The sequence below is a fragment of the Pistacia vera genome, unplaced genomic scaffold, assembly GCF_008641045.1.
Source record: "Pistacia vera cultivar Batoury unplaced genomic scaffold, PisVer_v2 Contig435, whole genome shotgun sequence".
Classification (NCBI taxonomy): domain Eukaryota; kingdom Viridiplantae; phylum Streptophyta; class Magnoliopsida; order Sapindales; family Anacardiaceae; genus Pistacia; species Pistacia vera.
This window is the reverse complement of record NW_022196263.1, coordinates 354,143-378,871: the sequence shown is the minus strand read 5'-3', so window position 1 is coordinate 378,871 and position 24,729 is coordinate 354,143. Positions and strand designations below refer to the sequence as shown.

The 24,729-nt window shown below is 36.7% G+C and overlaps 4 pseudogenes; all 4 read right to left on the bottom strand.

The window, feature by feature from the left end:
- Positions 1 to 4,187: 4,187 nt before the first annotated feature.
- LOC116143991 lies at positions 4,188 to 4,987 on the bottom strand (annotated as a pseudogene).
- Positions 4,988 to 9,488: 4,501 nt separating this feature from the next.
- LOC116143962 lies at positions 9,489 to 10,395 on the bottom strand (annotated as a pseudogene).
- A 438-nt stretch (positions 10,396 to 10,833) lies between these two features.
- Positions 10,834 to 12,029, bottom strand: LOC116143960 (annotated as a pseudogene).
- A 2,807-nt stretch (positions 12,030 to 14,836) lies between these two features.
- Positions 14,837 to 20,938, bottom strand: LOC116143955 (annotated as a pseudogene).
- Between the last annotated feature and the right edge of the window lie 3,791 nt (positions 20,939 to 24,729).

Genomic DNA, 24,729 nt, shown 5'->3' with positions numbered 1-24,729 from the left:
TAAAACAGTTAATTGGACAGTTCATGTTCTTAATCGAAGTCCAACATTAGCAGTCAAAGACAAGACACCTGAGGAAGCCTAGAGCAGCCACAAACCAATAGTTCACTATTTCAGAGTTTTTGGTTGTGTTGCTCATGTCTATGTATTCGACGCAAAGAGGAAGAAACTTGATGATAAAAACATCAAGTGTGTCATGTTGGGAATGAGTACAGAATCCAAAGCTTATCGTCTCTATGATTCTTCAACAAACCGAGTTATAATCAATAGAGATGTTGAATTTGAAGAAGACAAATGCTAGGATTGGGGAAGAAGTGCTGAAGCAGTAAACTAGATGTGTTAGATTGGGGAGAAAGTGAAGAAGAAAGAAGTGATGATGCCTCTCAAAGTGACGAAGAAGAAAGTGTTGAAACAACAGAGAATGGGGAGGGAGAAGCTACCGCTGCCCCAAATAATTCATCAGGTTCAAGTCAGTCTTTGGGGGAAGATCAAGAAACAGGGAGGACAAGAAATCAATTTGACATTCAACAAACAACAGGGAGGACAAGGAGCCAACCTGCTTGGATGGAAGACTTTGTGAGTGGAGAAGGTTTTTCCGAAGAGGAAGAACTAACTAATTTTGTGCTATTTGTTGATGTAGCTGATCCAACCACATTTGAAGAAGCAAACAGAAGTGCTCATTGGAGAAAAGCAATGGATCAAGAGATGGCAGCAATCGAAAAAAATAACACTTGGGAATTGACCACCTTACCTGTTGGGGTAAAAACCATTGGAGTAAAATGGATTTTCAAGACAAAATTAAATGAAAATGGAGCTGTTGAAAAGTACAAAGCTGGACTTGTGGCTAAAGCCTATGCTCAACAATATGGGATTGATTACAAGAAAATTTTTGCTCCAATGGCTCGTTGGGATACCATTCGAATGGTTATTGCTCTTGCTGCTCAAAGACCTTGGAATGTGTATCAATTAGATGTGAAGAGTGCGTTCTTGCACGGGGAACTCACTGAGGCAATCTATGTTGATCAACCACAAGGGTATGTGAAGAAAGGAGATGAGTTGAAGGTTTTAAATTGAAGAAAGCTTTGTACGGGCTCAAACAGGCTTCCCGAGCATGGTATAGTCGAATTGAAGCTTACTTCTTCAAGCAAGGTTTTGAAAGATGTCCGCATGAACATACTTTGTTTGTGAAACAAAGTGAAGGAGGTAATATTCTCATCATTAGTTTGTATGTTGATGATCTCATATTTACTGGTAATAATGTGAATATGTTTGAAGAATTTAAAGAATCCATGAAAAAGGAGTTTGATATGTCTGATTTAGGAAAGATGCGTTACTTTCCTGGGGTTGAGGTAGTTCAAAATAAAAATGGAATTTATCTTAGTCAGAAAAAATATGCAAAGGAGGTGTTGGACAGGTTTGGAATGAGAGAGACAATCCTTCTAAAAATCCTATTATTCCTGGGTGCAAGTTAACTAAGGATGAGAATGGAGTTAAAGTTGATGAAACTGAGTATAAACAGGTAGTTGGCTGCTTGATGTATTTGGCAGCCACACGGCCTAATCTTATGTATGTTATAAGCTTAGTAAGCCGCTACATGGGGTGTCCAACAAAGTTACATATGCAAGCAGTAAAAAAGGTGCTTCGACATCTCAAGGGAACAGTTAATTTGGGGCTGCTATACAAGAGGAATGGAACGGAGAAGCTGGAAGCATTCACTGATAGTGATTATGCAGGGGACTTAGATGATCGAAGGAGTACATCAGGGTATGTTTTTATGCTTAGTTCTTGTGCAATTTCATGGTCCTCTAAGAAGCAACCAGTGGTCACATTATCTACAACTGAAGCAAAATTTATAGCTGCTGCCTCTTGTGCTTGTCAAGGAGTTTGGATGCGAAGAGTTCTTGAACAACTTGGTCATGCTTAACATGAAAGCACTGTAATTTACTGTGATAACAGTTCGACCATTAAGCTATCCAAAAATCCAATACTTCATGGCCGAAGTAAGCATATAGATATTCGTTTTCATTTTCTTCGTGATCTTACCAAAGATGGAACAGTGGAGCTTGTGTATTGCAGCACTCAAAATCAGATGGCAAACATCATGACAAAAACATTAAAGCTTGAAGCTTTTGAAACACTTAGTGAAGAACTTGGGATGTGCAGAGTACCAGAATAAACTAATTACAACTGTGCAATCAGTTTAAGGGAGGATATGTTGAGTCATTAGAGTTTGTTTTAATAAATCCTATTTATTAGGAAAGTAGATATTAGTTTGATTGTTTCTTCTTCATGATCCACGACCTGTTAGAGCTAAGTGGAAGATTTGTTTTTCAGTTTTCTTTTGTAAGGCTATATAAGCCTACTGATTTGCTTCTGAGCAAATAAGAATTATTCTACAATTCTTGCAGAGTTGAGTGCTAAGTTTCTTTCACCCAACAAGCACAAGCGCAACACAAAGGCAACTGAACAGAAAGAATAAAAGGAAAGAGAGAAATATAGATTACTGCATAATAACGCCAAAAGAGAGAGAATGATATTAAGATACTTTCATATCACGCACCTTCAATCTGAGTAGTATCCCTCGGAGAATCAACAGTTGAAGTTCAAGCAACACCGGAGAAGAAGACGGCAGATTTTTTACGACGAATGACTACTATCGAGAGAAGACAAGAGAGAACAGAGAAGAAGAGAATCAAGAGATACTGAGATAATACCAATTCGATTTGCCCTAATCGAATTGGGTATTTTGCTTTGGGTTTGTAAAGTAAATTTACAACATATTCCCCATTATTTCATGAGTAACACACTCACAAACACTTTTTACTAACCTTTTTCCACAAATGTCACGTGTCAACTCATAATTGGTCAGCTTGCATGGATCTTGTCAGTCCAATAATGCGTCTCGTCTAATTAAGTCAATTACAAGTTGCCACATAAGTTTAGTAAGAGGTATCAGTGAGAGGTGTCAGTGAAGCTAGTATTATCTTATTTTATATTGTCATTGAGCATATTCTATTTGATATAACTAATGTTTATAAATGTAATGTTATAATTAGGTATTTATAATGTATTAATATTTAATTATAATGTATTGTTATAATTAATTAAATAATTATTTAACTATAATATAATGTTTTAATTAATTAATTTATAATCATTTAATTAATTAATGTACTAATGTAGTAAATTATTAATATTTATAATGTAATGTTATAAATTTATAATTAATTAAGTAATCATTTAATTAGATAATGTTATAATTAATTAAATGATCATAATGTTATAATTAATTAAGTAATTATTTAACTATAATCTAATATTTTAACTAATTAAATTTCTAATAATTTAATTAAGTAATGTACTAATGTAGTAAATTACTAATGTTTATAATGCAATGTTATAAATTTATAATTAATTAAGTAATCATTTAATTATGTAATATTATAATTAATTAAGTAATCATTTAATTATGTAATATTATAATTAATTAAGTAATCATACTATAAATCTATATTCTAATATTATAATTAATTAAAATTTTAATAAAATATACTAATGTAGATTAATTAATTAATCAATTAATTATGTAACGTAATAATTAATTAAGTGATTATGCTATAATGTAATGTTATAATTAATTAAGTAATTGTACTATAAATCAATATAATATTATAATTAATCAAATTTTTAATTATTTAATTGAGTATTGTACTAATGTTTATAAGAGAATTATTATTGATTAAGTAATCATTTAACTGTAATGTAATGTTTTAATTAATTAAATTTTTAATCATTTAATTAAGTAATGTACTTAAATTACTAATGGTTATAATATAATATTATATATTAATTTTTTTATATGTAAAATTACATAGACCCCCCATTCTTCATAGATATTTTGTTTTAGCCCAGATTCCAAAATAGGTTCCAATTCGGATATCCACCATCGGTTCCAAGCAGTTTCCAAACCTGGCACACGTACTTTGTTCCAAGCAGGTTCCAAACTGAGTACCCGCTTTAGGTTCTTTTCCCAAGTTCTGGTTCCTCCATATGCTGGAACCGAAACCACACAGTATCGGTTCCAAAAAAAGGGAACTGGAACCTACCCGCATAGTATCAATTCCGGATAGGTTCCGATTCCACCCACTACCTGTGCTCACCCCTCTATATCCATATCCATATTCTTATTATCACAAGTCAGAACACCGATGAGGTGAAACACTGCTCTGGATTATAGAACTATACCTAGTTTTATCATCATTATACTTATTCCACAGCATCACACCTCCATATTTAGCTGAACCCTTAGCAGAAGGTAAAACTTGAGATTTGAGCTCATTGGGTGGCATATAACCGCTACCAGTAGTAGCTGAAGAAGCAAGAAGTCCAATGAAGGACTGACTAGCTGATATAGATGAAGTCCACTGTTTCCATGTATTCTTAAACTTGTCACCATTGCCGGAGGTATACTGACATTGAGGATTGTTATAAAACTGAATCCACACATAATCAAACAGTCCTGTGGAAAGTGCACTACCTAGCCAATAATCCGGAAAAGGACATTATGGTGCTGCGGCTAAGTACACTTTTCTTCCCTGTTTGCTGTACTCGGACAATCCGTTTGCGAGTGCTGCATAGTGAGGTTCACCTCCTTCGATATCAAAATCTATACCATCCAATACGGCGTCGCCGAGTGGTCTAGAATTTGAGTGTCCGCACGAGAAGTTGTTCTAAAGATAGTCCGCGAGACTCCTGGCATCATCATCAGACAATAAAGGGTAACTGTTGGTACCACCTCCAATTGAGAGCAGCACCTTGATCCCTTTGTGCAGTTACGGACGCCTTTACTCACGTCTTGGCAATGATTTGGGTCACAGTGACCGGCTAAGTTAATTTCAGGTTTTCGGTCGCTGCCAAATTTTGAAAGGAATGCTATGTTTACGATTTTGTATTTTCCAGTGGCGCATGTATCTATGAGTGAGCCCCCCATTAAATTGCTATACCTCTACCTCTTGTTTCAAAGGCCAAACTCAAGCGGCAACAAGAGGAAGAGGGTTGCGTGTTCTGGGGAAAGTTTTGTAGCCATGTTTTAATGCAAAGCTTAAGACTTTGATGAGATTGAGGAAGTTCCTACTAGATTAACCTATTTATAGAGATTTTGATTTTTGAGAGATATTTTACACCCATTACTGTTAGTCAAGCCAAACAAGTTGGTTTCCCCTCTCTCCCAGTGTAACGAAAGATTCCTAATAGTGATAGAAATACAGTTAAGTGTCCTCAATTATATTGTATTATAAGGACAATCAATCAACTTGTTGAATCGTGATAAGTCAAAACATCAACAGAATTGGAAAAATCGTGGAAAAAAAACCAATAATGCTACAGACACCAAAAAATTTGCACCAAAATCTGTACCGGCCTACGTGTACTAGCCGTCTGATTTTTCTATTAATTTTTTTCTAACAAAGACTCCGTCCATATTATATGGACGGTGGTCCATATACCAAGGACGAGCGTCCCCATTTAAAGGACACCCGTACATAAAGAAAATACAATAAAAAGATTTTCTAAACATTAGGGACGGCTATTCATCCATTATAGACAGCCGTCCCTTTATTTTGGACAGGCAGCCGAAAATAAGGGACGCCTGTCCTTAACCAAAATATGAAAATAAAAATAAAAACTTTGGGGAGGATCGTCCATAAATTTTGGACGACCGTCTCTTACGTTTAGATGGGCATCCCTTACGTTTGGATGAGCGTCCATTATGAATAGACTCCCGTCCCTTAAGTTTGGATGGGCATCCATTAGTCCACACTTTAAAAAAAAAAAAAAAAAAAATCTTGCAAAGTATGTCCACGTTTCGACTCCTCTTCTTTAACAACTCTTCTTCTTTTCCCTCATCGTCCACCCTTCAACAACTCTTCTTCTTCTCCCTCTTCGTCTCGAAAACGTCCTCGTTTTGACTCCTCCGTCGTGTGTCCGCGGAAGAAAAGCCCAAAGTGGAGGCAGGGGTTGATGAGGACGACGTCGATAAAGGAGTTGTAACAGCGTCGGAGAACTCAGTTCCGATACTGTCAACAGTCGCGATACTGTCCACAGTATCAGCACGAGCCAAACCGCAGATGGGTAGAAAAGGAACTGAACTGTCCACACTCTCAATACTGTCCACGGTATCGGCACGAGCCAAACCGCAGTTAGGGAGTTGCAGAAATGGAACCGAAGATGAAAACGATATACAAAATTCCAACTGCTTAGACCCATCATTAGGATGATCTCCTTTCATGGGTCGCTCAAGAGCTATCTCGATGTACTGGTCATCGTTACCATCCTCCTCGCCAGAGAAGGCAGCGAGCGCGGGGCTAAAATCCTGACCGCCAAAAGAGAAACTGGCTTCCAGTTCCGGATCTCGATTCATGATACTTTGCTCCATAGTTCAATATTATCTATCACTGCTACAATGAAGAAAACAGAGTGACGAAGCGAATTAATAGGAGGAAGAAGGTAGAGATATTTACATTAAGAGACAAAAAAACAGATCTTTTGGATAGGATCTTTTTGAGTTGTTATATGTAAAAGAAATGAAACCAGATCATAAGATGAGATTTGTTGTTGATGAGAGGATATCGACACGTGCATGGCTAAACTTAAAAATTTAACTGTTTGATTCAGAAAACTTCAAACTAGAACTAGTACAAGGACTCGTGTCCATTTATACATGAAGAATCAAGCTCCAATGACTTAAAAAATGGAAGAAAATTTGTCTGCTAATTCAAATATTTTAATGTTGAAGATGATGACAGCTTTCCCATGAATGAAATATGGCGCATGTGGGGATCTTGTGGTGAAGGAAAAGATGAAATTTAATTGTTATTAAGCAATCTACCATGGGAGTTAATCCAAAAAAACTTGCAGGGGGCTTCACAGAAGCTGCTGTGGCAGCTTGTAAGTTTGATGAACTAGGCATTGCACCAGATGATAAAGCATTTGCAGTTGTTGATCCTGTTCCCTGCATTATTCCAGTACCAGAGGATGGCACTTTCTCTCCGTCTTTCAATCCAGAGACTGAGCTACCATCTGAACTTGTGCCCTTGTTCAACTAAAAAAATGAAAAGCAGCATTTAGTGTCTACCAAGGAATACATATTACTAAACAAACATAAAATTGACCACATGAGAGAAGAGGAAAGAAACAACTTTCTTAACAGTGCAGATTTTTCTTACCAATGGTATCTTCTTAACACTGCAGAAAAGCTGAAGAACTCGTTTTGAAGAGCAAAGCTAGACTCAAGCGGCATTGATTGGAGAGTGTTAACTTGACTTTGCAAGAATCGAACATACATATAGGCCTCTTCAAGCGTGGTAGCACCATAGCAGTATCCATTTTCTTCTCACATGGCGTCAGCTTTTGCAAGCACCGAACCTTGTCGCTGTTGTTTTGTCGACGCTGACGAGCCAACTCACGTTGCGGTTGAACAGGAGAGGAGAGTACGTGATTGGGACAGACAGATGAGTCGAAACGAGGACGTTTTCGAGACGATGAGGGAGAAGAAGAAGAGTTGTTGAAGGGTGGACGATGGGGGAGAAGAAGAAGAGTTGTTGAAGAAGAGGAGTCAAAACGTGGACATACTTTGCAAGAAATTTTTTTCTTTTTTAAAAGTGTGGACGGGCGTCCATTCCTAATGGATGCCCGTCCAAACGTGAGGGACGGGAATCCATTCATAATAGACGTCCGTCCAAACATAAGGGACGGCCATCCAAAATTTATGGATGATCGTCCCCAAAGTTTCTTTTTATTTTTTTTTATTTTCATATTTTGATTAAGGACGAGCGTCCCTTATTTGTGAGTGCCCGTCCAAAATGAAGGGACGGTCGTCCATAACGAATGAACGGCTGTCCCTAATGTTTAGAAAACAAATTTATTGTATTTTCTTTATGGACGGGCGTCCTTTAAATGGGGACGCCCGTCCCTGGTATATGGACCCCCGTCCATATAATATGGACGGGGGTCCTTGTGAGTGAACGGCCGTCCATCCGTTCACTAGAAAAAAATTAATAGAAAAATTAGGCAGCTGGTACACGTAGGTCGGTACAAATTTTCTGTGTAAATTTTTCTGTGTCCGTAGCATTATTGAAAAAAAAAAAACCCTAAAGTTCTTTTTTGTTAAGGTTACTTCAATTTTGTGTTTGGCTTTGGCAATTTAACTCACGTGATGTTAAGAAAATTAAAACATTATGGAGAAATAGATTGGTTGTTGACGGTGGAAAACTTTGGCTAAGACTTCGTTGGCTATTCTTTATCTCAAAGTGGCACGCTATTGTATCCTTTCACTGGGTGGAGGGGCGAAGACTTCATTAGTGGAGTGGAAAGAAAACGTCTTCACTGGGAAAGAATTTAACATCTCATCACGATGCAACACTACTTTAACAAGACTGAATTTTATGAAACAAAATGCACCGAAGTATGTTAAAACTTACTGATATATGACACAATATATATCATGAACTTTTTCTTTTTTCCCTGCCAATGCCATTGAAACGAATGATTTAACCCAATCTGACCCAGTATCTCATCGATCTTGTCAACTCAGTAGTTACTAGGCAAGTTTATTTTGAGAATTCAAAGTCCTTAAAAAATTCAATTCTACCATTAGGTGGGTACCTGATGGCGTAGAGGCTGATAGCTAAGGACGATAATGTGTAGAAGTAAAAGTAAACGGTAGTAGAAGAAATAATAAGGTAGAAAAAATGTTTATGCGCACTAGATGACTAGAGTTATTGCATGATCCGTGGAAAACTAATCAAGGATGATCTTCCTTTTGTTATAATGTAAACACTTCTATGTTCCCTCTTCTTTTGTTGGAGATATAACTCAACGTGATCTTTGGGATTCGAGAACTCCGGTCATGGAGTTAACAGTTAATGGAGGTAGTTCCTATAAGGTTGTTGACAGGCGATAGCAAAAGTACAGGAAGTTTACAAGTAAATGGCTAATTAAATCAACGGTGAAATAAATAATGAAGTAAAGATCAATAACAAAGCGCGCCTAGATTAGTGCTAGCTTGTCAGTGCTTGACAAGCTAAAAATGAATGAAGGTGATCTTCCTAGTTCCATCCATGATAATATAAAACATTTTCATGCTATTTTCCTTTATATATGTTCTTGGAATATCTTAAGGAACCGAAATTGAGATTAAACCCGTTATGCTTATGAGAAGAGGAGATACTGATACCAGGAAACATTTTCAACAGTTTTTTATTACTTCTTTTTAAAAAAAAAAAAAAATAAAGAAAAAATGTCGACTGAAAATGTAAATCACACATTCGGGTTGACAAAAGATCACTTGCTAAACATTAAACAATAATATTTAAATAAATTTCTATTTTGTTGTTTATTGAACAAAATTAAGCAGCTGAAGTTTATTTTATTAATTGTATCTTAAAACCCTTGATAGATATAAATTGGGTTCTTTATTTGAGTATCATAGAGAATCAAACGCTGCTCTTGACTTTAGAACCATAGCCAGTCAGCGTATCGTAATATCTATTCCAGAGCATGATACCTCCATATTTAGAAGACTTCTTAACAAAAGGTAACACTTGCGATATGAGGTCATTGGGTGAAACATAACCATTGCTAGCATCTCCACTAGAAGGCGAAGCTGGAAGCCCAACAAAGAATTTACCAGCTTTAATTGACGACGTCCATTTGTTCCAAGAGTTCTGAAAGTTGTTTGGACTGCTAGAGCTAAACTCACAAGGAGGATTATTGTAAAACTGGACCCAGACATAGTCAAACAGTCCCGTAGTAAGTGCTGCATTGAGATATTGGTCAGGGAATGGACACTGTGGAGCTGCACCCAAGTATATTTTCTTTCCTCCTTGACTGTATTGCGACAAAGCCATGGCAAGCGCAGGATAGTGAGCACCATTACCCATCTCAATGTCAAAATCTATACCATCCAATACGGCATCACCAAGTGGTCTCGAATTTGATTTTCCCCCTAAAAAGTTGTTCCATAAATAAGCTGCGACACTCCTAGCATCATCATCTGATGACAAGGAGTAGCTGCCGGCACCACCTCCGATTGAAAGCAGCACCTTAATTCCTCGGCTTTGGCAATATCTAATGTCTGTACTCACGCTTTGGCAACCATTTGATGCTGGGTTACAGTGACCAGATAAGTTGATTCGCGGCTTTTGGCCATTGCCAAATTGTGAGAGGAAAGCTATGTTAACGATTTCGTAATTTCCTGTGGCACATGTTGATGTGAGTTTTGGCCCCAGTATACCACAATGACTCCGGCGTTTGATTTAGAAACTAAAGCAAGTAAAGTTAGAAGGGAGAGAATTGCAAATGAAAATTGTTGAGAAAGAGAAACCATGTTTAACCAGATTGAGAATATGAAGTTCTTGATATGCAAAAGGTTCATGGACGAACCCCTTCTTATACGCATTTTGAATCAAGGTCAGAAAGATGTTTCTAATTCTGAATCCGTTGGCTGCAAGTTGTTATGTTGGGACCAAGGAAATAAATAAATGTGGCTAAATAAATGCATCTCATAATTCCACCAATCGGAAAACAAAAGGGTGCCCGTTTCTTGACTTCTACATGCACGAAGGAAGAAAACAAGGTAATTACCTCTGTTTTTGGATTCCTGGCACTGGTTTACGTTACCACATCCTCTTCTCTGTGTTTTTATTCTTTATGATCTAAGTATGCATAAAATATTCTCATTTGTAATAAATTTACGAAGTTGAAATCTTAATTTGATATTGCGTGCAAGAATAACGGGAGCAGAGTATTATGTAGATGATAACATCATTTTATGTTCTTGGAATTCTTAATTTGTAGAGAAGTTGATAACACATTATAACATTGGGATTGATAGATAGTTGATCTTTTTAACTATTTATAATAGAATCCTTTGCGTGGTATAATTTTATTGAAAATTCGGAGTCCTTAGTATTATTGCATCATCACAGTACTAAGGTAGAACCTTTTTGTTTAAGCTGAAATTAAGTCGAAGAAGAAAAAGCAGTAGTTTAATCAAACGTTTGGCTTAATAGCGGAGCTATAGTCTTTGTCATAATACCTTGACCAAAGCATGACACCTCCATAGTTTGAAGAAGTCTTAATAGACGGTAAAATCTGAGAGTTAAGCATATCAGGAGCAATATAGCCACTCCCAGCTGCTTCAGGAGACGCAGGCAGTCCCAAAAATACTGGCTTGAAGGTTGATTTGATGTCCACTGATTCCAACTACTCTTAAGGCTGTCTCCGTACCAGAATATTCACAAGGATTGTTGTTATAGAATTGGACCCAAATGTAATCAAATAGACCAGTACTTAATGCACCACCCACCCATGCATCAGGGTACCGACATTGAGGAGCTGCTGATAAATACACTTTCTGGTTAAATCCTGATAAGGCCTTTGCCAGTTCGTCCCAGTTCTGTGCAGTGCCTCCCTCAATATCAAAATCAATACCATCTAAAGCTGCGTCACCTAATGGACGTGAGCTTGATTGACCACCAAGAAAATTGTTCCACAAGTAATTCGCAACTTGCCTGCACGGCATTAAATAACATTAATTAATTTCTCATTTGTCAATAAGGAGCTAACCAATGAAAATAATAATAATAATTATAGAGCATGCCTGGCATCATCAGCTGAGGAAAGCAAATAGCTTCCTGAACCACCTCCAATAGAGAGCATGACCTTAATTCCTTGGTTCTGACAAGCTTTAATGTCGGAGCTCAAACCAGTGCAACCATTAGAGGCAGGATCACAATGGCCAGCGAGATTGAGTGAAGGGGTCTGGCCATTACCAAAGGTGGATAAGAAAGCTATGTTCACAATTCCATAATTGCCAGTGGCACAAGCATCTGCTAATTAGCTTCCTTCATTTCCATTCTGACCCCAGTACACGAATATCACACCGGCATTAGAGCTGCTGATGAAGGCAGCTAGCATGAGGCAGAGTAGGGCTATAGTGTTTAGATATCAATGAGCCATTGTAGTGTGGTGGGCTAGTCTATTGCTTGGTTGAACATTTATTGAGAAACACATTCTTATATAGACTAGCATGTAACAATGCCTTCGTTTTAGCCTAGTTAATACTTCAAGTTACGGTGGTTTAATTAATATTTTATTAAACGTGTCTTGGAGCTAAGAAAGTCCTCCAATTGAATAGTCTTCGGAAGACTTTTCAAAATATACATTGGGCTAAATTTAATCTAGACATATTTAGTAAATATTAATGGTTTATGGATGGAATGAATATTGGACTGGACCACTTCTTACTTAAGATGCAACTACTTTTAAGTGGTCCCTGAGTCCATGTTGTGGTCCTCGTATGCTCTCGTGCACTTGGCTTCACTTAGTAACGACTACTATATTCTTATCCATGTATTTATAACATTTTTTAATTTTTATTACAATTAATATATTACATAAAGTGTAGGCAAGTACATAAGAAATGTTTTGTCACTTTGACTTGCACACTTTTGAATAAATATTGTAAGAATTTGAAATCATACACTAATATAAATAACATTTCTACGTTGATGCTTGAAAAAAAAGAGGGAGAAGCTGACGCAAAGTATAATAAATTGGTTAGCATATCTGAATCGGCATGGTTATGGTTTAATACCCTTTTGATTTTTCCAAAGGGAAAAATTAAAGCTATAATTATACTCTTATAAATAAAGTGATACTTAAGTCTATGCCTAAATCAAAGGAAATATAGCATAGAGTAGCATGGAAAGAGGCAAAGAGGAGGTGGGTCTATGCATTTTAATGCAAATTTTAAGTTTCAAACTCACCACAAAAATTGTGCGGTGCTGACTCTGACATTTGAAGTTAGTGAAGCCAAAGACGACCGCCAGTTTATTAAAACAACCTCTCAAGTTTGAATTTAATTAAAACTGTCATTAAGTTTTAAAGTTTTAACTAAATAGTCATATTATTGATTAAAAGTAATTAAACTTGATTAGTGCTTAATTATGATTAAAGAAGTATAATGTAATCTTTTAGAAATTATACTATATTCCAAAAAACCTAAAATTCTTGCAAACAAACCCAAACACCTTCTTCTTCCTCCCACCATTAACGCATCTCTACCTTGGTTGTTGTTTCTTCTTAGCTTCGTCTACATCTTCTTCTTCCTCATTCCTCTACATCTTCTTCTTCCTCATTCCTCTATATCTTCTTATTCCTCCACCATTAACATCTTCTCCGCCAAAGATCCCCTCCTTCTCCTCCTGAAATTTCATCTAAGTATGTGTATCTCCTCTTTATATTTTATATTTAGATTTACAAAGATTTAATAATGGATGGGGTTTGGGTTATGATTTTGATTTAATTAAATTAGTTCTTTTACGGCTATATTAAACATATATGGTGTAGAATGTTTACATCTATATTAAACATATCAGGTGTACGATTTGTTCAATAGACCATGACCGTTATTATATTTTAATTAAATTAGTTCTTTTACGGCTATATTAAACATATATGGTGTAGAATGTTTATGTCTATATTAAATATATCAGGTGTACGATTCATTCAGTGGACCATGACCGATATTATATTTTAATTAAATTAGTTCTTTTACGGCTATATTAAACATATATGGTGTATAATGTTTACATCTATATTAAACATATCAGGTGTACGATTTGTTCAATAGACCATGACCATTATTATATTTTAATTAAATTAGTTCTTTTACGGCTATATTAAACACATATGGTGTAGAATGTTTACGTCTATATTAAACATATCAGGTGTACGATTCATTCAGTAGACCATGACCATTATTATATTTTAATTAAATTAGTTCTTTTACGGCTATATTAAACACATATGGTGTAGAATGAAAATGTGTGAAAATGTGTTTGGATCTAATGGAGATCGCTTAAGCGATCCAGTATATGACACCAGATCACTTAAGTGATCTGGTATATGGCAGCAGATCGCTTAAGCGATCTGATATATGGCAGCAGATCGCTTAAGCGATCAGGCTTATTTGTATTAGATCGCTTAAGCGATATACTTGGTCGCTTAAGCGATGCAGTAAGCTATATACTTCGGCAAGAAATTATATTCCATAATGTTTATTTAATATTTAGGCTTTTTTTATTAATTATTAATTATTTTTTTCATTTCAATAGAATGTGAAAAGAACGCTTCGTTCTTTGTCAATCAGCACCATACATAAAACTGAAAAATCTATTGTTATTCTATTATTTTTGTTAGTTCTTGGCAAGAAAGTAATATAAAAAATTATAATATTGATATAAAATTGAACTCTACAACCATCTGCTTGACACTTTGTAGACTAAGGCTAAATAGACGGGATCGCTTAAGCGATTAAGGGTAATTTACTTCAATATTTATTTTTCATGTTTATGGACATATGTTTAATATAAATATAAAAGAACTAATTTAATTAAAATACAATAACGGTCATAGTCTACTGAATGAATCGTACACCTGATATGTTTAATATAGACGTAAACATTCTACACCATATATGTTTAATATAGCCGTAAAAGAACTAATTTAATTAAAATATAATAATGATCATAGTCTATTGAACAAATCTAATACATTATAATATTGGGATTGATAGATAATTAATCTTTTTAACTATTTATAATAGAACCCTTGGCATGAAATATAATTTTATTGAAAAATCTGAGTCATTAGTATTGTTATATCATCAAGAGTACTAAGGCAGAACTTTTTGTTTAAGCTAAAATTAAGTCGAAACTAAGGTAGAACTTTTTGTTAAGGCTAAAATTAAGTCGAAGAAGAAAAGGCAGTAGTTTAATCAGACATTTGGCTTAATAGTGGAGCTATGGTCGTTGTCATAATACCTTGACCAAAGCATGACACTGCCATAGTTTGAAGAAGTCTTAATAGACGGTAAAATCTGAGAGTTAAGCACATCAGGAGCAATATAGCCACTCCCAGCTGCTCCAGGAGACGCAGGCAGTCCCAAAAATACTTGGCTTAAAGGTTGATTTGATGTCAACTGATTCCAACTGTTCTTAAGGTTGTCTCCGCTACCAGAATATTCACAAGGATTGTTATTATAGAATTGGACCCAAATGTAATCAAATAGGCCAGTACTTAATGCACCACCCACCCATGCATCAGGGTATGGACATTGAGGAGCTGCAGATAAATACACTTTCTGGTTAAATCCTGATAAGGCCTTCGCCAGTTCGTCCAGTTCTGTGTAGTACCTCCCTCAATATCAAAATCAATACCATCTAAAACTGCGTCACCTAATGGACGTGAGCTTGATTGACCATCAAGAAAATTGTCCCACAAGTAATTCGCAACTTGCCTGCACGGCATTAAAAAACATTAATTAATTTCTCATTTGTCAATAAGGAGCTAACCAACGAAAATAATAATAATAATAATAATAATAATAATAATAATAATAATAGAGCATGCCTGGCAGCATCAGCTGAGGAAAGCAAATAGCTTCCTGAACCACGTCCACTAGAGAGTATTTGTGTCTAAAAGGTCACGCTGTCAGTTCAACAAGTGCCTAAAAGATAAAGTATACTAGTTGTCAAGCTCATACCATCTCAGATATATTTTATACCAACCTTATCTCATTTTCAGATAAAGATGAATGAGAGCTCTCCATGTGTCAAGGTAACTTACAAAAGCACTCCTTACATTGACCTCAAATGTGTATAAATTGTCACCTCTCTTCACGAAAAGAGGGGGTTGGGCAGATAAGAGCTAGGCAAACATTTGAGCTTCATTATTTCTCTCTGTAAGCAAAGTATTTCTTCATCTTTGTATGCCTTACAGGCAATATCATAGAAATAGTCAGAGAACAATAAAATACTAGTGGACGTAGGAATCGATTTTGAGCATCCGAACTACTTTAAAAACTGCCTTTTATTTACTCTCTTGCTACATATTTCCATATCACGTGTAACCTCTAAGCCCGCTTAGCATTTTGCACGTGTAAGTCGTTGGTGTCAAAATCAAACATCAACAATTTGGTGGCCCATGAAGGTCTCGAACCTACTTCTAAGCTCTCAGATGGCGTGGTCAGATCGCAGATCACACGTATCAGAGTTCCCCAATGGCGTGGTCAGATCGCAGGCATCAGAGTCCACCGATCGCATGGCCAGATCATAGATCGCACGCATCAGAGTTCTCCGATCGCGTGGCCAGATCGTAGATCGCACGCATCAGAGTTTTCCAATTGCGTGGTCAGATCGTAGATCGCACGCATTAGAGTTCTCAGATTACGTGGCCAGATTGCAGATCGCACGCATCAGAGTTCTTTGTTCGCGTGGCCAAATCGCAGATCGCACACATAAGAGCCCTCCGATCACGTGGCCAGATTACAGATCACATGCATTAGAGTTCTTCGATTGCGTGGTCAGACTGCACACTTAGATCATCTGGATCGCGCGTTCAAGATCATTGAGATCACGCGTTTAGATCGCCCAGATCTCGTGGCCAGAGTGCATGCTCAGATCATCTGGATCGCGTGTTCAAGATCGTTGAGATCACACATTCAGATCGCAGATTGCACGCTCAGATCATCTGGATCGTGTGTTCAAGATCGTTGAGATCGCGTGTTCAGATCGCCCAAATCACATGGCTAGATCACAGATCGCAAGGTCAGATCATCCGGATCACGCGTTCAAGATCGTTGAGATCACGCGTTTAGATCGCCCAGATCGCGTGGCCAGATCGCAAATCAGATGCTCAGATCATCCGGATCATGCGTTCAAGATCATTGAGATCACACGTTTAGATCGCCTAGATCTTGTGGCCAGATCATAGATCGTGCGCTCAAATCATCTAGATCGCGCATTCAAGATCGTTGAGATCACGTGTTCAGATTACCCAGATCGCGTGGCCATATCGTAGATCGCACGCTCATATCATCTAGATTGAGCGTTCAAGATCGTTGAGATCACGTGTTTAGGTAATTTAGATCGCGCTTTCGAGCGCTTAGATCACTGATCTCGAGTTCTCAAATCAAGCTCCACGCTTTCTGATCGAACTTTTTGTTCTCAGATCAAGCTTTGCGCTTTCTGATCGAACTTCTTTTGTTTTTTGATTGAACTTCTTAAACTCTTAGATTGCAAAGAGCTCTCGAGTTCTCAGATCGAGCTCCTTATGCTCTCTGATTGAGCTCATAAGCTCGCTCGTTTACTTGAGATCGTGTGCATCAAATCGTTCAGATTGCTCAAATCGCATGCCTTAGACTGTCAAGTCGAGCTCTTATCAGATCGCGATCAGCTCCTAGCTCTCAAATCGCGATCAACTCCTAGCTCTCAGATCGCAATCAGTTCTCAATTCTCAGATCGCGACTAGCTCCCAGCGTTAGAAAAAAAAGAGTAGAAAACTGAAAAAAAGCCCCGAAACATGCTAAAATGGTGGATTTTGGCTCCGAAAATGACCCCAATTGGGTTTTCTAATTGCCACGACGTAAAGCTCGGAACAAGTTTTCCATGGATATAAGTTTTCCATGGATATCTTACGGGCTCCAAAACTCCTCCCAGATCAAAAGTTATGGTTGTTTTAAGTTGGTTTATTCGTTTAAGGCCTCTAAGTTGTGCGTTTGGGCTTCTAATGTTAGCTCCCTCCAGGAATTCATCTACTGGACATTTCATGTCAGTTATCAGATCATGCTTAGCTTCGGATCGCTCCAAGCTCTCAGATCACAGTCCTAGCTTTCAACACTTGATAGTGCCAAGGATAGTTTGAGCTCTTCAGTTCGAGACTATAGCCTATAGTGTGATAGCCATTCATATCAAAGACCTAAGTTTTTTAAGCGCGATTACGCGCTCCAAAAACTGGGGGGGTTCTGTTGTGCCTAAAGGGTCACGCTGATTTCAGCTCAACAAGTGCCTAAAAGACAAAGTATACTAGCTGTCAAGCTCATATCGCCTCAGAGATATTTTATAATAACCCTATCTCATTTTAAGATAAGGACGAATTGTAAACCCCACCGATGCATCCAAGGGTAAAATAGTCTTTTCCTTTTTATGTGTTAAGTTAACTACCATGCACATGCCTTAGGGGTAAAGTGGTAAAAGAATAATGATATTTTGTTGGCTTGACAAGATAAAGATGATGAAGGATTAAGGAGTAATTAATAGACAATTTTTGAGGGCAAAAAGGGAAATAATGTTATAGGACATTAAATGCAAAAGACAAATGTCAAATGAATAATTTTTAGCAAAAAAAAAAAAAAGAAAGAAAGAAGATATTAGGTGATAAGAGTCGGCCAACATGTCTTCTACCACTTTTCATTTCTTTTCTTCAAGTTTTCTACAAGCTTCCATATTTTCTTCACTTCTCCATTAAAGTTTCAAGTCTTTTAGTTGCAAATCTCTCAAGTGTCTTATATTTCTCCCTTTATTAAGGATATTAGGAGGTAAAGTTCAACTCCTTATCTTATATAAATATTGTGTATTTCAAGTTATTGAAGTTTCCTTATAATTTATGTTAGGATAAGGGTCAATTGGAGATAAGGAGGAGGAAATTTGCAAAGGAGTGTGGTTTCTTGACATAAGGTAAGGGAAACCTCCCTTTAATAGGAAATAAGAATTAGGTTTCTAGGGTTAGTATTAGGGAACCTTAATTATTGTCACACAATAGCAATTGAGCTTAGTTTGATGCTATAATTGATGGATTTATATGTGAATTGTAAAAACAATGAACTTTGATGACAATCAATGGAATTAGTTGTGACATGATTTTTTTAACATATTACAAGGGAGGTTATTAGTGATCATTTAACATGTTTTCACAGGGGAGAATGGTTAGGAAAGGTTAGGGAGTAAGTGGAGCTAAATAGGTAAGGAAAAGCCCTAAAATAGGCACGTTACCATGGTTGCCCTGTCACAGCCGTAACTTTATAAGTGATTTTTGGGCATCTTAACGATTGAACTGGGTTGAGACCAAAACATAAAAGTTGTAGCCCTGTCTCTAAGCTTTAAAACAAGACCAAAACCGTAGAAATCTGAGGTGTATAACTCAAGTTATGCCTTTTTGAATCTGACCTGTGCAGAATGATTGATTCCAAGTATGGAAATGATGCTTAAAGGGTTTTGAAGTATGTTTGAATGAGTGATCTTTATGATTATTTAGTGATTGTATGAGCATATATAGTTAATGTAATAAATGGCCATGATGAAATGATATGTTCATATATGGAAAGTGTATGTTTTTTTTAGAATAAAGCATGTCAAGCATATTAATGATGAAAAAGTGGGACTTGATCCCAAGTTTGAGCAAAATACTTCCAAGGTACATAGACATGCATTTTTGTGAAGGAAAATGATTTGTAAATGTTATGGAAAATGTTGGCATGTTATGGGGAACCTGAGCTCACTCATGCACATGTCTAGACCGAAAGAAATGAACAGTCCATAGCGTGCATGACCATGGGGACTGTGTTATAAGTTAAGGTTAGCTCATTGGCCAAAGGTTCCGTAATCCATGCCTCAGCTTAGTCCGATCGGTAAACAGTAAAAGGTTTTCAAAGAAAAATGTATTTATACATGCATGACATTGATGTGCATTATTCATGAACATTAAAGGAAAGCATTGCATAAATTAGATTATGCCTTATGATATGACTTGAATATGTTGTGTTATATTGCTTTTATGTTATTAATGTTTGTTTCATGTACAAGTAAATAAGATGCTTCCTAAGTTTAAGAATGTTACATAGGGTTAAATGATCGATGCCCTTACTGAGTGATTAGCACTCATCTCCATAGTTTCTATGTTTTGCAAGTAATGGTTAAAGCGGTAACGGCGAGTGGCGGTCAAGGAGGCTTGGGGCATGCATGTTTTTGTTCTAGCTAAACTTATGATGTTATATAAAGGATGTTGCTTTTAAATTTAATGTATATAGTTTAATGTTTATAATCTAAGTTTTATGAAATAGTAAATATATTTTGCTTATAAATGATGGGAGATATTTTATATTTGCTTCCGCTATTAAAACAATTGATGTTGTTGTTTTCTTTAAACCATATTTTTTATATATAGTCATGTCTTGATAGGCTGATTAAGAAAGTAATATAAATGAGAGGAGAAGTTTTTTATTTATTTATTTCCATATAGGACATGTTTGTAACAAGGATTTACGTTTTAAATTACAGAACCTTCCAGGCGTGAATTCTCTAATTTTCCATCCTAATGGAATACTTAGAGGGTACCCGGCTGGAGGGGGGTGTTACACGAATGAGAGCTCTCCATGTGTCAAGGCAACTTGCAAAAACACTCATTACATTAACCTCAAAGGTGTATAAATTGGCACCTCTCTTCACGAAAAAAAGGGGCTGAGTAGATGAGAGCTAGGTAAACATTTGAGTTTCATTATTTCTCTCTATAAGCAAAGTATTTCCTCATCTTTGTATGCCTTACGGGCTATATCATAGAAATAGTTAGAGAATAATAAAATACTAGTGGACGTAAGAATCGCTTTTGAGCATTCGAACCACTTTAAAAACTGCATTTTATTTACTCTCTTGCTACACATTTCCATATCACGTGTAACCTCTAAGCCCACTTAGCATTTTGCACGTGTGAGTCGTTGGTATCAAAATTCAGCATCAACAGAGAGCATGACCTTAATTCCTTGGTTCTGGCAAGCTTTAATGTCGGAGCTTAAACCAGTGCAACCATTAGAGGCAGGATCACAGTGGCCAACGAGATTGAGTGACGGGGTCTGGCCATTACCAAAGGTGGATAAGAAAGCTATGTTCACAATTCCATAATTGCCAGTGGCACAAGCATCTGCTAAGCTTCCTTCATTTCCATTCTGACCCCAGGACACGGAGATCACATCGGAATTAGAGCTGTTGATGAAGGCAGCTAGCATGAGGCAGAGTAGGGCTATAGTGTTCAGATATTGATGAGCCATTGTGGTGTGGTGGGCTAGTCTACTGCTTGGTTGAACATTCATCGGCATTATTAAACGTGTCTTGGAGGTTAAAAAGCCATCCAATTGAATAGTCTTCGGAAGGCTTTTCAAAATATACATTGGACTAAATTTAATCCGGACGTATTGCTCTTGACAAGATTTATGATCCAGTTCCTCTACCATAACTCTAGACAACTGAGACTTGAGAAAATTGCTTAGGCCCATAAATATTTTTATGCATTTTTTGTTTAAACAAAAAAAATTGATTTTCTTTTCTAATTATAATTATTTCGAATCCAAATTTTTGGTTAAGCAACTTTCAATTTCAATGGCAAATTCGATTGAAGGTTAATTAAAAATAGCTGGTTACACGTTTGAGGAGAATGGAGAAATGTTTGGCCCCAAAACACAAGATGCCTATAAAATAGAAGTCCACAAGGAAAGTCGAAGTCTAAACGATTTATCTTCTAATTTTAAACGTGGCTACGATAACCAAAGTTTCCATTACTTGTGGACCCGTGGTTTTACTTTTACATAGGAGCAAACGATATGTTCCCACCCAAGGTAAAGCGAAATGTCAAGTTCCCACTCCTAGTTACAAGTTTGAGGGGAATGGAGAAATGTTAGCAATTTTAGATGTTGACACAAATATAGAATCTGTTATTACCATATTGCCCTTGATAAGTAAATTAGAAAATTATTTTTACCCTCCAAGTTAGTAGAATGATAAAATAACCCCACATCTCAAATCTCTCCACTGCCTCTTCGCCTCCACCTCTACAAACCCCCATCCACCCCACTCGATTTCATCCACAATTTGCTGACCACAACATTGCCATCTAGACCATTTTTGGAGCCCCCCATGCCTCCCTCACCCTCCCCCAACCGTTGTCGCCCCATTGGTGTCTGGATTTTTGGGGTTTAATCGCTTCACGATCTGGCGCCTGTCGACACAAATTTGCCATCCGTTTGCGCTGCGCTTTTTCGGTGAGATTGGGGTTGATTGGAGTTTTCTTTGATAATATTTTGAAAGGAGATTGTTTGTGTGTTGTTTGGAGGTCGTTTGGGATCGATTAAGATGTTTTGAGTTTGTTTTCTAGGATTGATGGAATTTAGGGGAGGATGATCGAAGCTTTGTAGATTTTTGCACTCCACCTGTTTGTAAAAATTCCCAAGCAACTCTCCTTTGAACGGTGGATTTCTCTCTTTTTTTTCCTTTCCTCCCCGTTTTTCTTATTTCTTTTTTCTTTGACGACTAATTGATAGTATGTATTTTGTTTTATGTGATTAAATTGTTTAATAGATTATTGATTTGGGTTGGAAGTGTTTGTAATTAGTGGGTGTTTGTGGCAGTGGTGATGGCTGTATGGGGTCGTTCTAGTGGCTGGTCATTTTCAGTTTGAATGTTTAATTTGGAATGACCATTCTAACCTTTGACTGTTATATTAATCAATTGTTTGTTACTTTAAGGGTGGAATGTTGAATTTATGAAACCAAGGGTGGGAACTTGCCATTTGGCTTTACCTTGGGTGGAAACACGACGTTTGCTCTTTACATAGCTTTGCAGCCTAATATATATAATGAACCACACTAAATAATTGCAGCCACTTGTTAAGCTATACCTAATAATCTTTTCACCTCAAATGCTTCTCTAAAGTATAGTGGATTATAATTTTAGAGACTGCATGGGGTTATATCTACTCAAAATAAATATTGTTCACATCTATTTTTCTAAATACACTCATCAATGTTTAGATTATTTTTTAACCAAACTTTTGCTTTATTATATTTTCATTCAATCAAGCATTAGTAAATTTTTTTTTTTTTTATGACTGGGGCGTCCCAGTCAATTTGCACACACATCAACTAACTCNATGCTTAACACCCTCCCTTCGTTTCATTAGACTTAAAATACATTCCACGAAAGAAAAAAATATAAAATCTAAACGTACTAAATTTAAGTATCGGGCATCAGAAATTCAAAAATTAAAACTAAAATGATAACGTATGATTTTTTTTCCCAAATTCGCACAAGATAAGAAAATCTTTATAAACGCCTCGAATTACATTAAGAAGCAACTCTGATAATATCTACAGTACTCGTTTGTCCACTGAAACAAACGGACCACAACGTAACATAAATCGATATACAAAGTATTGCCAGAGCTCTGAAACTAGGCAATGCAGTCGCCGGAGAAAGTAAATTTAACGGAAAACTTACTGTAATCTAATCTTTCCTTCTTTGGAATGAAAAACCCTAACGACAAGAACGCCCAATTTATGCTTACTGGTTATCTGTTAATTCTCGGGACACTGCACTTATATATAGTTTAGGAACCGGCAAGACGTAGAAGGGTAAAGTTGAGGAAATTTAGCTGACCGGCCATCCCAAGTTCCCATTTAACAAAATGGTTATGAAAATCTTTTTTTGTGCGTTTGGCTTATTGTTTTTATCCATATTCTCAATCCTATTTTTTAAATATTGTTTGGCACGTTATTCTCAAAATATTAGTATATTTTTTAATTACTTGAGACCCTATAAGTTTATTAATTTTATTAAATATCCCCTAGAAAAAAGTTTAAAAACTAACAAAAATACCCCTACCTACCAATACCTGCCAGATTCCAGCAACCACCGCCGGTGGTAGTCGAAATCTATCATAATAGTCACACAGTCACCAAAAATAGCTGGTAATGGCCAAATGCCAAAGAAATGGTCGTTGTTGACTGTCAACGATGGCCACATCTTTGGTCGTCGCGTCATTTTAACCTTTTTGGGCCATCGCAGCCACACAAATTTGTAGATCTGGCCTTTTTCGGCCAGATCCGTGGTGTATCTGATCGAAAAAGGCCATAACAACGCGTACGACACAGATCCGATCAGTCTGTCTCGTAACGAAATTTTCCGGCCAGATTTCGACGATGGTGGTCGGAATCTGGCACTGCAGGTAGTGGGGGTGTTTTTGTCATTTTATATATTAGGGTCTTTAATTAAATTAGTAAACCTAAGGGCATTTTCATAAATTTTTACAGTTTACCTCGTAATACTCCCCTATCCAACAACCCAATATTATCCCCAAAATTATATCCAAAATAATAAACCAAACGCACCCTTTGATTTTTTTTTTTGGTTAAAAAATATGACGTGGCATACTTAAGTGTAATTAAAGCAGCAAAAAGGATTAGGGTGAAAAGATTTAAACATTTGTGGGTTAGAGTATAATAAAGAGAAGTTGATTTAAAATTTGAAAGACAAAACACATTTCTCTAAGCTTCTCTTTCTCAAAACAAGATTCAAACACCATCCTCTCTCTCGTTTTTTCTTCCAATTTTATGCAATTTCTCAATTTCTTTGCTCTTTGCATTTTTTTCATTCCTTGCCATTCCCGATTAAGTTATAATGGTTGAGTCCTTAAAGAAACAGAAAAAAACCCATATACTCCCCAAATTGTAGGCACGATTGGGTCTACCAAAAATGGAGAAGAAGAAGTTGTAGTGGAGTAACTTCCGATGATTGAAGTTGCTCCACTAGGAGAGGAGACGGCGTCGACGGAAGACATTTTATTGGCGAAACAAGGGAGGGCAAGAGTTGTTGAAAGTGAAGAGGAGGATGCCGACGCAAATTCTAAGCGTCGGACATGATCGCTTAAGCGATCTAAAATCGCTTAAGCGACCAAGATTAAAAGCAAAGGATCGCTTAAGCGATCTGGTATATGACAGAAGATCGCTTAAGCGATCGTGCATCTGGGCAGAAGTTGATTCTGCCTCGGACACAATCGCTTAAGCGATTA